Below are 17,226 nucleotides of genomic sequence, written 5' to 3'. Positions count from 1 at the left end.
TAGTCCAGATTTATTGCTGCGGCGGAATATCTGGAGAGTCTCAGCGTAATAATCTGCAAAAAACGACGTTAAACGACAAAAAAATTAATTTAGAACGATTTTTGATGATTTTTCAAATTTAATTGATGATTTTCGTCAAAAAAACACTTGCATTTATTTTGCATATTGTTTGCATGTTTTCGATATGACCCCAAATATCAAAAATTTGACCCTCAAAACGCCTAGATCCAAAATTTGTGTCCAATCGGATAAGAAAATAAAAACATGCTAAAATCCGATATCTACTCATGAGATACATTAAACGACGTAAAATTACGAGTTCTATAATCCTATTATAAGTTTTGAATATTATCTTGTTATGCGTCCGGATTATTAAAAAAAAATCAAAATATGCCGAAAATCCGGCTTCAAAATAAGAATAAGCCAGAAATTGGAAAGGAACATAAATAAAAAATAATTTTAAAAAATTAAGTTTCAGTGTTTTATTTAGATGTGCACTTAAAACTAGAAAATAATTTGTCGCTTAGGCTCAATAAATATAAACTTTCTCATGATGGAATCTCTCAAATAAAACGCTTGCCGTTTAATTTTGCCCCCATTTATAATTTAAATGCAAGCGTTTTATTTGAGAGATTAATTTTTTTAAATTATTTTTTATTTTTAACTTTTTAGTAAATAAATTTTTTTGACCACTGAGAACAAAATTATAGTCAATTTAGGCCGAACATTTAGATAAAAACTTTACAATGCCTGAAATCGTGTAGTACCACTATATAAAGGCTATACCAAAACATGGACTTATGTTCCTAATTTTTGGTGGGGAAGTTACAGCCAATTCTGGCTAAAAATGAAGATAAGATCCTTAAAACACTTTAAATCGGGTGGTACCACTATATGGGGGCTATACCAAACCCTGGACCTATGTCAACAATTTTTAGTGTGGAAGTTTCTGTACCATTGGGGACTCCAGATGCCAAGTTACAGCCAATTCGGCCTAAAAATGAAGATAAAATCCTTAAAACACTTGAAATCGGGCCGTACCGGTATATGGGTGCTATACCAAAACCTGGACCTATGTCCACAATTTTTAATGGGTACGTTTCTGTACCATTGGAAACCCTGGTTGTCAAAAAACAGCCAATACGGGCTTAAAATAACGATAAAATACCGCTGGATGGGAGCTACAGGAAAAAAATGGACCCATATTGGTTTTGGTTTCATATTCATGTATTGTCATCCAAATCTGAAAAGTGTACAAAGTTTTAGTTCGATTGGTCAACTACAACTGTGTGAAAAATGAGTTACCAGATTTGAAAAACAAATTAGATAAAAAACTGTAAAACAGTGTAAAAATTTAACAATATTGGTTTTGATTTCAAATTCATGTATTGTCATCAATATCTGAAAAGTGTGCAAAGTTTTAGTTCGCATGGTCAATTACAACTGTGTTAAAAATGAGTTACCAGATTTAAAGCATGTAAAATTGAACACTTTACAACACTGTAAAAACTGACCAATATTGGTTTTGATTTCATATTCATGTATTATCATCCAAATCAGAAAAATTTGCCAAGTTTTAGTTCAATTGGTCAACTGCAGCTGTGTGAAAAATGAGTTACCAGATTTGAAAAGCAAAATACCGGAAATCGGGTGGTACCGTTATATGGGGGCTATAGGAAAAAATGGACCGATATTGATTTTGGTTTCATATTCACGTATTGTCATCTAAATCTGAAAAGTGTGCAAAGTTTTACTTCGATTGGTCAACTGCAACCGTTTTAAAAATCAGTTACCAAATTTGAAAAGGGGGTTGAGTTAGACACCGTAAAAACACTGTAAGAATGGACCAATATTGGTTTTGATTTCATATTCATGTATTGTCATCCAAATCTGAAATGTGTGAAAATTTTAAGTTTGATTGGTCAACTGCAACTGTGTGCAAAAATAGTTACCAGATTTGAAAAGCAAATTAGATAAAACACTGTAAAATAGTGTAAAAATGGACCAATATTGGTTTTGATTTCATATTCGTGTATTGTCATCCAAATCTGAAAAGTGTGCAAAGTTTTAGTTCGATTGGTCAACTGCAACCGTGTTCAAAATGAGTTACCAGATTTGAACTAAACACACACCAAAGCAAGTTAAATAAAAATAAAACACTGTAAAAATTATTGGCTTCAACCCATTTTTCTACATTTGTGAATCACAACTTCCACGTAAATTAACATTGATGGTCTACATTATGGGATCCCTCCTAAAACACTTCATTTAAAGGAATTTCAGTCATTCTATATAAAATATGTCAACACTTCGCGAATTCTGAAAGGATTCATCAATTGTTAAACATTTTTGGTTTTTACCATATCGCTTATTTACTCAAAGAGTGGCATAACTCAAAAAATGGGTTTTCCGAGTTAGCAATTTCTATTTTTCTACGACTTCTTGTGTCAAATTTTCAAGTTGATATCACGAAAACACAACGAGTTACATCTTATATTCTAGGAGTTTGGCATAAATCATCAAACAAGTTTTTTGACTTTATGAAGTACTAAAATACTTCAAATCATGCTTGAACTTGCACAGAAATTAAGCACTGATAACTGGCTAGCTCTTTACAAAATATGGTCCAAGTAGTTATTTTATTGTTTGTGTAAGTCAAATTTCAATCGGCAATTTAAAATGCGTTTTTCTCGAAACTTGATTTTTTGAGATGTGTCACTCTTTGAGTAAATGAGCGATATATACATTAAAAACATTACCGCAATGCTTACAAACGGATAAAGTCCAATGGAATTAGTTTGTGACTCTCATATCTTGCAAACCGTTTGGTAAATTATTGTCGTTGATTGTTTTCTTGAAATTTTAACAAGTTAGTATCGATAAACCGTAACCGACGAAAAAAGGCCAAAAGATTTTTATAAAGTTTTTTGCTTTTTAATCTTTAGGAAGCGTTTCTACAGAGTTCGTATGTTCAACAACTTTTTTAGAGATTTAAGGTAAATTTGTTGGTTTGTTGCTTCCTCGAATTTTTCGCGGTTTGATATCTAAACACCAAGACCCGTAGACAACGCTCTACTAGACAATACATATGCCTGGAGCAGGAATATTTTTGCCCAATTATTTTCATTCACAATATATATTTACTTACCACTGCAAATAGCCGAGACACGTGTTCTCTCAGAATAGTGTTAATAATTTTCATGTTTCACAGTGTAATTAATATTAATAATAATGTTGTTGGCGTTTTTTATTGTTGGACTGCAGAATTTTACATCTTTGTGTTTATTTCAGCTTGAGTCCATATTTTGTTGTAATTCAGTTGTTTGTATAACAAAATAATATTTTAAATTGGATATGAAATTGATTAGTTGCGGGCGAAGGGTAGGGAATACTATAGTTTCAGTTGTCACCAAACAACTTCATCAGTTCCCTTTTTCGCCGACTCTGTATCGATAAACAGGTCAATAAAGCCATCTAGCAAATTAAATAAAATGAGAAATTTGCTGTATGGCCCTAAAGCTGTTTACCCTACAATTTGAGTCGAACTAAAGAATTTCATATCCACCACTGTTTTTATGTCGTCTTTGCTTCGCAAAGAATACGAACATAGGAATGTTGCTTCAATAAGCGGGGGTAAAAACAACAAGAAAGTTGTTTTTGCATTACGCATTGGTCAACAAGGCCGTGCTAATGCCTTAAATAAAATATTTTGTTGTTATTTAAACAATTGAATTACAACAAAATATGGACTCAAGCTGAAATAAACACAAAGATGTAAAATTCTGCAGTCCAACAATAAAAAACGCCAACAACAATAATAGGCATCATCACGGCCTTGTTGACCAATGCCTAATGCAAAAACAACTTTCTTGTTGTTTTACCCCCGCTTATTGAAGCAACATTCCTATGTTCGTATTCTTTGCGAAGCAAAGACGACATAAAAACAGTGGTGGATATGAAATTCTTTAGTTCGACTCAAATTGTAGGGTAAACAGCTTTAGGGCCATACAGCAAATTTCTCATTTTATTTAATTTGCTAGATGGCTTTATTGACCTGTTTATCGATACAGAGTCGGCGAAAAACGGAACTGATGAAGTTGTTTGGTGACAACTGAAACTATAGTATTCCCTACCCTTCGCCCGCAACTAATCAATTTCATATCCACTTTAAAATATTTTGTTGTTATTCAAACAATTGAATTACAACAAAATATGGACTCAAGCTGAAATAAACACAAAGATGTATTAATGATAATTTAAAAACACGTCTACAAAAAATAGGTTGTGAAGATAATATAGAAGATATGGCATGCGGAGGACACAATTTAATGTTGGAAAACTTTATCTGTTAATGCCCGGCTTTTGCTAAGCTCATATCCCAACAGGTTCTTTTGAAATAACACCATATCAGATCTTAAGCTTAAACGTATGCCACTTCGCACTTCTAAGAAAATTTACAATAACCAAACCGTTCCTGCAATGCATTCCTGAATGCATTACATTTATAAATATTCAAATGATCTTTTGTCGATGACAATATTTTGAAAAAAAACCCCAATGCTTTTAATTGACTTTAAGCCAAAAGAACCAAAATGAATAATAAAAAGAAAAAAACCCTTAAATTAGTTTTATTAGATCTGAAATAGAAATAGTATTTGCAATATCCTTAATTTTAGCTTTTGAATTGCTTTGCTATATTTGTAGATGTTCAATAAAACTTCTGTAAATATTTTCACAACTTTACTAGAAGTTTGTTTTACGTTATTCGTTTATGTTATTAATTGTATTTTTATTTCTTTATTTAATTCAATTGGTATTGAATTACTGGAATTGCTTTGTTCCATAAGTATCACTTAGTTCATCTTACTAATGCTTGAGACAACTTTTTAAATAAAAGTAATGTTTTGTCGTGATAGAATTATAACAAAATTTTATATCCGACACCACACTGCGGTGTGGGGTATTATGTCTTTGTGCATTTGTAAGTAACATGCATAAGGAAACGAGATAGACCATAGTACCTGTTGGTCGATTTATGCATGACCGCCCGTCCGTTCGCAACATACAGGTCGCATTTAATGTCCGATTTAGGTGAAAATTGGGAAATATTATTTTTTGGCCATAGGAAGAACGCTATTGCTTTTGGTGAAAAACAGTCCAGATTTGGATATACACTCATCTTCTTCATCTGAATAGGACCAACCAATGTTTGCCTACAAATACCGTTATATCTGACGATAAGAGAGGAATTGTAAATTATATTTTTGTGGACATGTAGAGTATATAGTAGCCGATATTTTCAATACCTAACATGTTTCACATATGCGTTCTAACGATAATTTTTAACTCGCTTTATGACAAAATGCCCAAATTTTAGCATGTTTTAATGGTTCAAAAGGATAGAACCACCCAAATAATTTACATAAATCCTTTGTCAGATGTGGTAAACTTTTACAAACAACTATTTATAATTATAAATAAAGGCCGTGAATGTTGATTGCCAAGAAATATTGCGCAAAAAAACGTATTAGGGTCTTGGAATTTGATGAAAATCGTTGCTTAGAGCTCCAAAAAATATTCATATGAAGAAGTCAGTATAAACAATTCATAGAGTCAATATTTTTACACTACATAGCTGTGTAATATAGAGAGGATATATATCGTAGTTTAATAGATAGTATAAGTCAAGATGTTGGGAGTTTGTTTGTTTGTAGCGCTTACGCGAAAATCTCGTTCGTCTTTGATATTGTGTAATTCAATTACTTCTTTCGAGAAGTAACATATAGGTAAACTTTCATTCGGTGGTGTATAATGCAGAGAGGAGTATATATTAGAAAAATCCTTTGCCCAAAATATTTTTTGTCGAATAATCTCCTCTGCTAATATCTGCGGTAATCTATATGTTCTGTTTTATATGTTCAACACCAAGATATTTGTATCTATTGACAATTTCAATCTCATCCTCATCAAAATACCATTTAAGATTACGGGATATCCTAGCACTTTTGCGAAATACCATAATTTTCGATTTAGAGAGATTAACATTTATACTCCACTAGCTGAAGCCGGTGCGCTTCGCTACCCCTTTAGATTGATATGCATTTGAAATATTACGGATTTTTTGAAATCAGAAAGAAATCAAATTCAAAAATTTAAAGTAATGCAATGTTTTTTGTTTTTCCTTCAGGAGCGTCCTTGGGATTTATTTATAGTCATTGCAAATGCCAAACGTACAGGAAACTGCAATCTTTTAAAATTGAAGGGCGTTTCTGTTGCTATTAGAGGGATTCGAGGTAGAAGTACATCTGAACCTATATACTTCCCAGTAATAATCGTTGCCTCAATTAAATAGTTATGTAGTTTTTTTACTGTTAACCTTGTACTATTGCAAAGGCGAGGTGGGTCTATGTTTCTTAATAAAATAATAGGAACACCAACTTTCAGCACTAAACATATTTCAAATTTCATTGAAATTGGACAAACATAAGGTGTTTATTGCATAAAATACATGAAATCGGCCAAAAATATATATTGGAGGTATATCCAAATCTGATCCGATTTCAATATAATTTGGCAATTTCGTCAAAATTGAACATACATGGCGTGTTTGGTGTAGAAAATACATGAAATCGGCCGAAAATATATATGGGAGCTATATCCCAATCTGAACCGATTTCAAAATAGTTTGGAACATTTATTTCTGCAATAAATTCAGTCACACATTCCAAATTTCATTGGAATTGGGCATACAAAACGTGTTTTATGCATCAAATGCATTAAATCGGCCGAAAATGTATATCCAAATCTGAGCCGATTTCAAATTACTTTGGCAAATTTATTTTTAGACCAAATTCCGTCACACATACCAAATTTGAAGACTGTATCGATAATCGTTCGTTAGATATCAGCATACAAAGTCTACGGTTTTTGGAGGTACTTCCGATCCTGAGGCTATATCTCCAGATCGGGGCGGAATTTTTAAGATTTATATAGCCTGTGACACTTTCAGGCCATGTGGTAATATACTCTGAAAGTTTCAGGAAGATCGGTTCAGCGGTTTTTGAGTCCATAAACTTCAAACAAACAAACGTACAAACATTTTCCTCCGTTATAGATATACTCGTAGATACCGCACAAATTTCATTGAAATAAATATGGGAGCTATAGCCAAATCAACACCGATTTCAATACTTATTTCTTCACCAAATTTAGTTACACATTGGACATACATAGCGTGTTTGGGGCATCAAATACATGAAATCGGCCGAAAATATATATAGGAGCTTTATCCAAATCTGAACCGATTTCAATATAATTTTGCATACTCATTTCTAAAACAAATTTAGTTACACATTCCAAATTTCATTGAAATTGGACATACATAGTGGGTTGGGTGCATCAAATACATGAAATCGGCCAAAAATATATATAGGAGCTATATCCAAATCTTAACCGATTTCAATATAATTCGGCATACTCATTTCTACAACAAATTTAGTCACACATTCCAAATTTCATTGAAATTGGACATACATAGTGGGTTGGGTGCATCAAATACATGAAATCGGCCGAAAATATATATAGAAGCTATATCCAAATCTGAACCGGTTTCAATATAATTCGGCATATTCATTTCTACAACAAATTTCATTGAAATTGGACATACTTAGTGGGTTGGTTGCATCAAATACATGAAATCGGCCGAAAATATATATAGGAGCTATATCCAAATCTGAATCGATTTCAACATAACTTGGCATACTCATTTCTGCAACAAATTTAGTCACACATTTCAAATTTCATTGAAATCGGACATATGTAGCGTGTTTGGTATATCAAATACTTGAAATCGGATGAAAATATATATGGGATCTATATCCAAATCTGAACCGATGTCGATATAGTTTGACACATTTTGTTATAAGCCACGTTTCGTCACGCATTCCAAATTTCGTGGAAATCGGACATATATAGCGTGTTTGGTACATCAAATACTTGAAATCGGACGAAAATATATATGGGAGCTATATCCAAATCTGGACCGATTTCGATATATTTTGGCACCTTTATTTTTAGGCTAAAATCCATCACACATTTCAAATTTGGAGTCTGTATCTGTAACCGTTCTATAGATATTTGCATACAAAGTTAAAATTTTTTGGAGGTACCTCCGATTCTGATGCCATATCTCCGGATCAGACCGGAATTTCGAAACTTTTTATAGCCTATGTTACTTTCAGGTGATGTAGTAATATACAAACAAACAAACATACAAACATTTTTCTATTTTATATATATAGATAATGAGCAATAATTACGTAGGGCATCAATCATTTCTTGTGATACATCTGAAAAGTTAGATAACACTATGCACCACTGAAAATTTAAACAACTTCTAGTATGCATTTTTTGAAAGTACATATTGAGACCAGGGACGTAGCCAGGATTTCATTTCGGGGGGGGGGGCCCACCTGACCAAAATTTTGAAAATTCATTTTAGCGAAAATGTCTTATTTAGCAAAGATGTAAACCTTATTTTAGATCTATTCTACTGATGAAGTAATTTTCATTACTATTTTTTCATTCAAATGGCGTAAGACTTCTTAGCCAATTTTATCTTGTTTTTATAAATTTTTTGACAATATTTTGTCAAAACATAATTTTTAAAAACAATGAATATATTAATAATCCCATATATTTTTGGGCGTATCATTTATCAAATAATTTTGGCGTACAATCGTCGGACTTCACTTATAGAAATTCTGGATCTTCTCATAAATTTATCAGGAACAAAGGAAACTCTGGAATCCAGTCTTAACTTCTTTTAAAATGAAATTATGTCGCCCAATCCAAGGTCTATACATGTATACATTTTTTAGCAAAAATCCATAAACAGAATTTTTGCCAATCTAAATTTTTTTATACTCTCAGCCTTTAGCCAGAATGTGCCTCATCGAAATAATGACTTTAGGGCAAAAGTATGTTTGGAAGAAATCTGTTTCAGAAAACTCGGAGTCGACCTATCTATGTCCGTTCGTCTGTGTAGATGCCTGTAGAGCACGATAATTCTCAAACAGATCAACCGATTCGGTCCAAAATTTAGCCTTCGTGATATTTTGATCAACTTCGAAGATGGGCCATATCGATCTACTCATTCGGCAAACTTCCGCAGAGTATTTCAAAAATTTTGAGCGAAGTGCAGTTTAAGACCTCTCTGGATAAGCTGTGTAAGCTTAAGACCTCAATGGTCATGGCTTCACTTCCTTTTTGCTAATAATTTAGTTATAAGTAAAAATATGAAATAAATAAATTAATAAATAAAAAAACTCTCTGGAAACGCTTTGCTTTTTTGCAACAAGTGTTCCCGGGGCTCCTATTACTACGGTACAAGTTTTTCAGAGGCAAGTCTATACTTCCAGAGAAAATAGGCCGAAAGCTGTTACGAACACCTAAGGCAATCGTGTGTAGTTGCTAATGCGCACGACAACTTTCGAACCGGATACTGCGTTGGTCCAAACTTTGTTTATCGCAATATTTCAGCGAGCCTTATACGTACAAAATTCGAAGATGGTGCTTTTCGGTCTACTTCTTCTGGTATTTTCCCCCCAAATTTCAAGAATTTTAGCTAAAGTGGTATGCGCGAGTTTTCTTGAACGGAGCAACAGATTTGGTTAAAACTTTGGATTTAGTAATATTTTTTTCCAAACTTAGTTTTTGCTCGAAAATGGGCCATACTAGGGTACCTCCCTCACAAACCTTTAAAATAGTTGTTTAAGTGCAGTTTGATGTACATTTGAGGATCTTTAGAAATTTTTACTGAAGGTATTCCTTGTGTTTCGTGGGCAAGTAAATATTTCCTGACATTAGAGTCAAAAGGTGAAAATTATACTGTGGCGAACTGAAATGACTGGTGGGCGCTATATCTTTTAAAAGGAATGACTCCCAAAATAAGATCTACTCCCAAAATGAACTATGTCGGTCCGGTCCATTTCTCTATACCTCCTCCGCAACACAATGATACAAATCCATATTTTGTTTGCAAGTTCATACGTCCGAAAATGGCTATTCGATCTGTCTATAGATGAAAGTTTCAGTTCGCACAGGCTCAGGGTATATTCCTGTCCGCAAAGTCGTGTGGTACTTGTTGAGATTTTGACGAAGAAGAAACTGTTTCCGATTGGAAATAATATGTAATACAGTGGTGGCCAATACATTTGCAACAAAATTGCACGTTTTAGGAAATTTTATTTAAAATATTTTTTTTGAAATTAAAATTAAGTATTTATTTGCAATTATTTATAGTTCATTCATTTCGTTTTTCTGGAAGTGTCTATATACTCAATTTTGGAGTTTAGTTATCTTTTGATGAGCTTTCTAAAACTTTTTAAGTTTATATAATCCAACATTTCCAATGATACCTCCCGTTATAACTTCAATACATCAGTATCCATCATTCTGATATGGACCAAATCCCTACGATCCCTCGAAGAAGTACGTATGACTGATATCAGTTTCAAAATTTTATTCACTTTTAATCTTCCCAAAACAAATACAAAATACAAAAAATTATATTTTACAAAATATTGAAGATTTTTGCATCGGATTTGGTTCAGTTGCATATGTTTTGACCATTAAATTGTTAGGCGTGTTATGTATTTTCATATTTTTTCAAATTTTTTGTTGTATAACGTGTCAAAACTTTTTATATTCTTATATTTGAGACAATGAAATATAAATAATAGCAAAAAAATTTACTTTCAAAAAAATATTTAAAATAAAATTTCCTAAAACGTGCATTTTTGTTGCAAATGTATTGGCCACCACTGTAAATCTATATATATAAAATAGAAAAATGTTTGTATGTTTGTTTGTTTGTTTGTTTGTTTGTTTGTTTGTTTGTTTGTTTGTTTGAAATTTATAGACTCAAAAACCGCTGAACCGATCTTGCTGAAATTTTCAGGGTATATTACTAGATCGCCTGAAAGTAACATAGGCTATAAAAAGAGTCGAAATTCCGCTCTGATCCGGAGATATAGCACCAGAATCGGAGGTACCTCCAATTTAAATCTAAACTTTGTATGCAAATATCTATAGAACGGTTACAGATACAAACTCCAAATTTGAAATGTGTGATGGATTTTAGCCTAAAAATAAATGTGCCAAAATATATCGAAATCGGTCCAGATTTGGATATAGCTCCCATATATATTTTCGTCCGATTTCAAGTATTTGATGTACCAAACACACTATATATGTCCGATTTCCATGAAATTTGGAATGCGTGACGGAACGTGGCTTATAACAAAATTTACCAAACAATATCGAAATCGGTTCAGATTTGGATATAGATCCTATATATATTTTCGTCCGATTTCAAGTATTTGATATACCAAACACGCTACATATGTCCGATTTCAATGAAATTTGGAATTTGGGACGAAATTTGGCCTATCACTAAATGTTCCGAAATATATCGAAATAACTTCAGTTTGGGATATAACTCCCATATATATTTTCGTCCGATTTCAAGTATTTGATGTACCAAACACGCTATATGTGTCCGATTCTAATGAAATTTGGAATGTGTGACGGAATTTGGCCTATACACTAGCGGTCATCTGAATAGGTTTGAATTTTTTTCTTTTTAAGTGTTAAGGTATCTTCTGATGTGTTTGTGTTGCAGATCCATACTACTTACTTTTTGAGAGTCCTATACTATGCCAACATTCCCAAGAAAAAACTTGACGATGTTGCCATATTTTCGGAAAATATCCCAATTATAATAAAAAATGTACAAAAAAGTGTCCAATTTTTGCGATCATCAGAATAGGTTTGAATCAAATAAAATTGAAAAATTGTACTACGCATGCAAATATTGCGCAGTTTTTTGGTATAGTTTAGTAAAATGGAACATTCTGATAAATCTTACAACAAAGTTGACCCGCTTTATTAGGAACGTGGGTTCAATTCTCAACCTGGAAAAGTTACCAAAAACTTTCAGATAAAATCAAGAAATATTCCAACAAAAACGTTTTATAAACCTGCTTTAAACGACTTTTTGATTTCGTTAGATCTCTTCTGAGCTTCGAAAATTGTCTGAAAGGAAATACGAAGTGTTGCCATATTATTATGATCGATAAATTGGAAAGGTCATTGAAAATAGTTGGTATTTTAGTTCAAGTTTCATTTTTTAACTATCCTTGCAGTACAAATTTAAGTATTATCATGCTCACAAATCCACCATAGTTGACCATATGTATCATAAATGTTCGAAAATTGGTCTGGAAGAATGTTTCTTCGACGACAAAAAAGTAGAAAATTGTAAATCAAATTTAGTCAAAGGGGCATGATATCGCCGATTTTTATAGTGCTGTATAACCTCAGTAGTCCATTCTTTTGGACTTATTCGTATTTGTTTTATGACTAGTTAACAGAAAAAAGCTTTTTGACCTGACTATATAGGTATTACAGCACTATAAAAGTCGGCGATATCATGCCCCTTTGACTTAAGTTTGATTTACAATTTTCTACTTTATTGTCGTCAAAGAAACATTCTTCCAGACCAATTTTTGAACATTTATGATACATGTGGTCAACTATGGTGGATTTGTGAGCATGATAATACTTACATTTTTACTGCAAGGATAGTTAAAAAATGAACCTTGAACTAGAATACCAACTATTTTCAATGACCTTTCCAATTTATCGATCATAATAATATGGCAACACTTCGTATTTGCTTTCAGACAATTTTCGAAGCTCAGAAGAGATCTAACTAAATCAAAAAGTCATTTAAAGCAGGTTTATAAAACGTTTTTGTTGGAATATTTCTTGATTTTATCTGAAAGTTCTTGGTAACTTTTCCAGGTTGAGAATTGAACCCACGTTCCTAATAAAGCGGGTCAACTTTGTTGTAAGATTTATCAGAATGTTCCATTTTACTAAACTATACCAAAAAACTGCGCAATATTTGCATGCGTAGTACAATTTTTCAGTTTTATTTGATTCAAACCTATTCTGATGATCGCAAAAATTGGACACTTTTTTGTAAATTTTTTATTATAATTGGGATATTTTCCGAAAATATGGCAACATCGTCAAGTTTTTTCTTGGGAATGTTGGCATAGTATAGGACTCTCAAAAAGTAAATGGTATGGATCTGTAATACAAACACATCAGAAGATACCTTAACATATAAAAAGAAAAAAATTCAAACCTATTCAGATGACCGCTAGTGTAAGTAAATGTACCAAACTATATCGAAATCGGTTCAGATTTGGATATAGCTCCCATATATATGTTCGTCCGATTTCAAGTATTGGTGTACCAAACACGCTATACATACATGTCCGATTTCAATGAAATTTGGAATGTGTGACGGAATTTGGTCTATAACTATATGTTCCATTATACATCGAAATCGGTTCAGATTTGGATATAGCTCCCACATATATTTTCGTCTGATTTCAAGTTTTTGATGTACCAAACACGCTATATATGTCAGATTTCAATGACATTTGGAATGTGTCATAGAATTGGCCTATAACTAAATGCGCCAAAATATATCGAAATCGGTTCAGTTTTGGATATAACTCCCATATGGATTTTCGTACGATTTTAAGTATTTGATGTACTAAACACGCTATATATGCCCGATTCCAATGAAATTTGGAATGTGTGACGGAATTCGGCCTATCACTAAATGTGCCAAATATATCGAAATCGGTTCAGATTTGGATATAGCTCCCATATATATTTTCGTCCGATTTCAAGTATTTGATGCATCAAAAACACTATACATGTCCGATTTCAATGAACTTTATAATGTGTGACGAAATTTGAACAATAAATAAATGTGCCAAAATATATCGAAATCGGTTCATATTTGGATATAGCTCCCATATATAGTTTTGACCGATTTGAGGTATTTAATGCACCAAACACGTTATATGTGCCCGATTTCAATGAAATTTGAAATGTGTGACGGAATTTGGCCTATAAATAAATGTTCCAAAATATATCGAAATCGGTTCAAATTTGGATATAGCTCCCATACATAGTTTTGACAGATTTGAGGTATTTGATGCACCAAACCCGTTATATGTGCCCGATTTCAATAAAATTTGGAATGTGTGACGGAATTTGGCCTATAAATAAATGTTCCAAAATATATCTAAATCGGTTAAGATTTGAATTTAGCTTCCATATATATTTTTGACCGATTTAAGGTATTTGATGCACAAACACGCTATATGAGCCCGATTTCAGTGAAATTTGGAATGTGTGACGGAATCTATATATATATATAAAATTGAAATTTGTTTGTACGTTTGTTGGTTTGTTTGTTTGTGCCTTATAGACTCGAAAACCGCTGAACAGATCTTACTGAAATTTTTAGCGTACATTGCTACATGGCCTGGAATGAAAATAGGCTATATCATATTTTGAAATTTCGCATTGATCTGGAGATATAAAATCAAAACCGGAGGTACCTCCAAAAATTTAGATTTTGTATGCAAATATCTTTAGAAGTGTTACAGATACAATCTCCAAATATTGTTTGTGTGACGGAATTTGATGCAAAATAAATTTACCAAATAATATTCAAATCGGTTTAGATTTGGATATAGCTCCCACATACATATATTTTCGGCCGATTTCCTTATTTATGTACCAAACACGATGTATATAACCAATTGCGCAGAAATTTTAAATTTCTGACGGAATTTGTTTTAGAAATAAATGTGCCAAATTATATCAAAATCGGTTCAGATTTGGATATAGCTCCCATACACATATATTTTCGGCCGACTTCCTTATTGTATGCACCAAACACGCTATATATGTCCAATTTCGCAGAAATTTTGAATTTCTGACGGAATTTGTTCTAGAAATAAATGTGCCAAATTATACTGAGATTGGTTCAGATTTGAATATAGCTCCCATATATATTTTCGGCCGATTTCCTGTATTTTATGCACCAAGCACGCTATATATGCAGAACTCGGTCTAGGAATAAATGTGCCAAATTATATCGAAATCGGTTCAGATTTGGATACAGCTCCTTATACATTTTCGGCCGATTTCCTGTATTTTATGCACCAAAGTCGCTATATATGTCCAATTTTGGTGAAATTTGGAATGCGTAACGGAATTTGGTCTAGACATAAATGTGCCAAATCATATCGAAATGGGTTCAGATTTGGATATTGCTCCTACATGTATTTTCGGCCGATTTTCTATATCTGATGCTTCAAACACGCCATATGTGTCCAATGTCGCTGAAATTTGAGATGTCTGACGGAATTTGTTTCAAAAATAAATTATATCGAGGCCGGTTCAGATTTGGACACACTAATATTTCCAATTTCACTGAAATTTGGAAAGCGTGACGGAATTCGTTCTAGAAATAAATGGGACAAATTATATCGGAATCGGTGCAGATTTGAATATAGCTCCCATATATATTTTCGGCAGATTTTCTGTGTACATATATTTTCGGACGATTTCCCGTATTTGATGAACCAAACGCGCAATATATGTCCAAATTCGCTGAAATTTGGAATGTGTAACGGAATTTGGTCTAGACATAAATGTGCGAAATTATATGTAAATCGGTTAAGATTTGCATATAGCTCTCATATATATTTTCGGACGATTTCCTGTATTTTATGCACAAAACACGTATATTCAAATTCAATGAAATTTGGATTGTGAGACGGGATTTGGTCTAAAAATAAATTTGACAAATAGATCGGTTCATATAGGAATATAGCTCCCATATGTATATATTTTCGGTCGATTTCATGTTTTTGTTACGTATGTTCAATTTTAATGAAAATTTGAAGACCTAGCAGTCAGTAGAAGTCATCATTATTTACAGCAGTACTTATAGTTTGGAAGGAATTGACCAAGGCTACAGCTATTAAGTATCATATCTTCGAGAGACTTCTTAAGATATATGTTTTATGATGATATATCTAAATCATTTGTAATACTTATAGGCAGAAATGCTTTCGGAGGAGTGTTACCTCCTGAAACATACAAAAATACCATAGTAGCTCCATAACAACCCTGAATAGGTATATAACGCCTATTTATTCGTTAAAATATTAAAAACGTTAATATAATTATGGCATTCCATTATATTTTATCGTAGTCGGGCAGCAAAGCGCACCGGGTTCAGCTAGTCAATATATATAAAGTAGAAAAATGTTTGTACGTTTGTTTGTTTGAAGTTTATGGACTCAAAAACCGCTGAACTGATCTTCCTGAAATTTTCAGAGTATACCACTACATGGTCTGAAGGTAACCTAGACTATAAAAATTTCTGAAAGTTGTAATTGTTCTGAAATTTCAAAATAGTTCATTACAAAAACGTGTTAGAGAAAATATATAACACTTAAAACCGCAAAGATTAAGCAACGGTTTTACATTTTATTGTTGAATTGCTCTTATAAAAAATTTCAAAAACAAAATATCGCAGAAATGTTTTTTCTGGAAGTTGTTTATAAGCCAAAGTATTGGACGTAATATGTTACAAACGTTCAATAGATACATACAAATACAAGTATTGTTCTGACCTCAGTAACACTTACAGTCAGCCTAAAATTCCGATTAAACGCTTAAACAACACCTTAAAACTTAACAAGAACTATGCATAAAATTGCTCAAAAAGCCTAACTTGTTCATTATTTTTATATATTCAAATGTGTTGGACAATAAGTATACCAATGTAGTTAAATAATTCTCTGTAATGCTTCCAATTACTTTACATATTTCTTTAACAATTTAAAACAGTATAAAATTTTACTCAAAAATTAAAAAATGTGTAACATAAGCTAATATCCTATGGGAACTAAAATCATTTCGGGCCCCCCGGGCCCCCCCCTGTCTACGTCGGTGATTGAGACTACAAAAACCCTAGTTGGGTTGGGCCCAGAGAATATTTTTCCAAAAGAAAATTTAGAAAAATGTTCGGTTTTGGAAATATGTTGCGAAATATGTAAAAATTATGGAAATTTTCGATATTTTATATAATTTGAGACAATGAATATTATTTTTGGCGTTCATTCAGACGAGTAATCACAAAGGTTTCAGAGATATAGCCCAGAATTGCTTTAAAAAATCAATATTTAACCATGTTTATATGGGGCCATAAAATCGAAGTTGGATCTAACACAACAAAACCCAACCTCAAAAAATCCTCACCTCAAATTGTTTGCA

This window comes from Musca autumnalis, unplaced genomic scaffold, assembly GCF_047663935.1.
Source record: "Musca autumnalis isolate F117 unplaced genomic scaffold, ASM4766393v1 scaffold_4, whole genome shotgun sequence".
NCBI classification, from domain to species: domain Eukaryota; kingdom Metazoa; phylum Arthropoda; class Insecta; order Diptera; family Muscidae; genus Musca; species Musca autumnalis.
The sequence above is the reverse complement of the archived record's forward strand: the minus strand, read 5'-3'. Positions refer to the sequence as shown.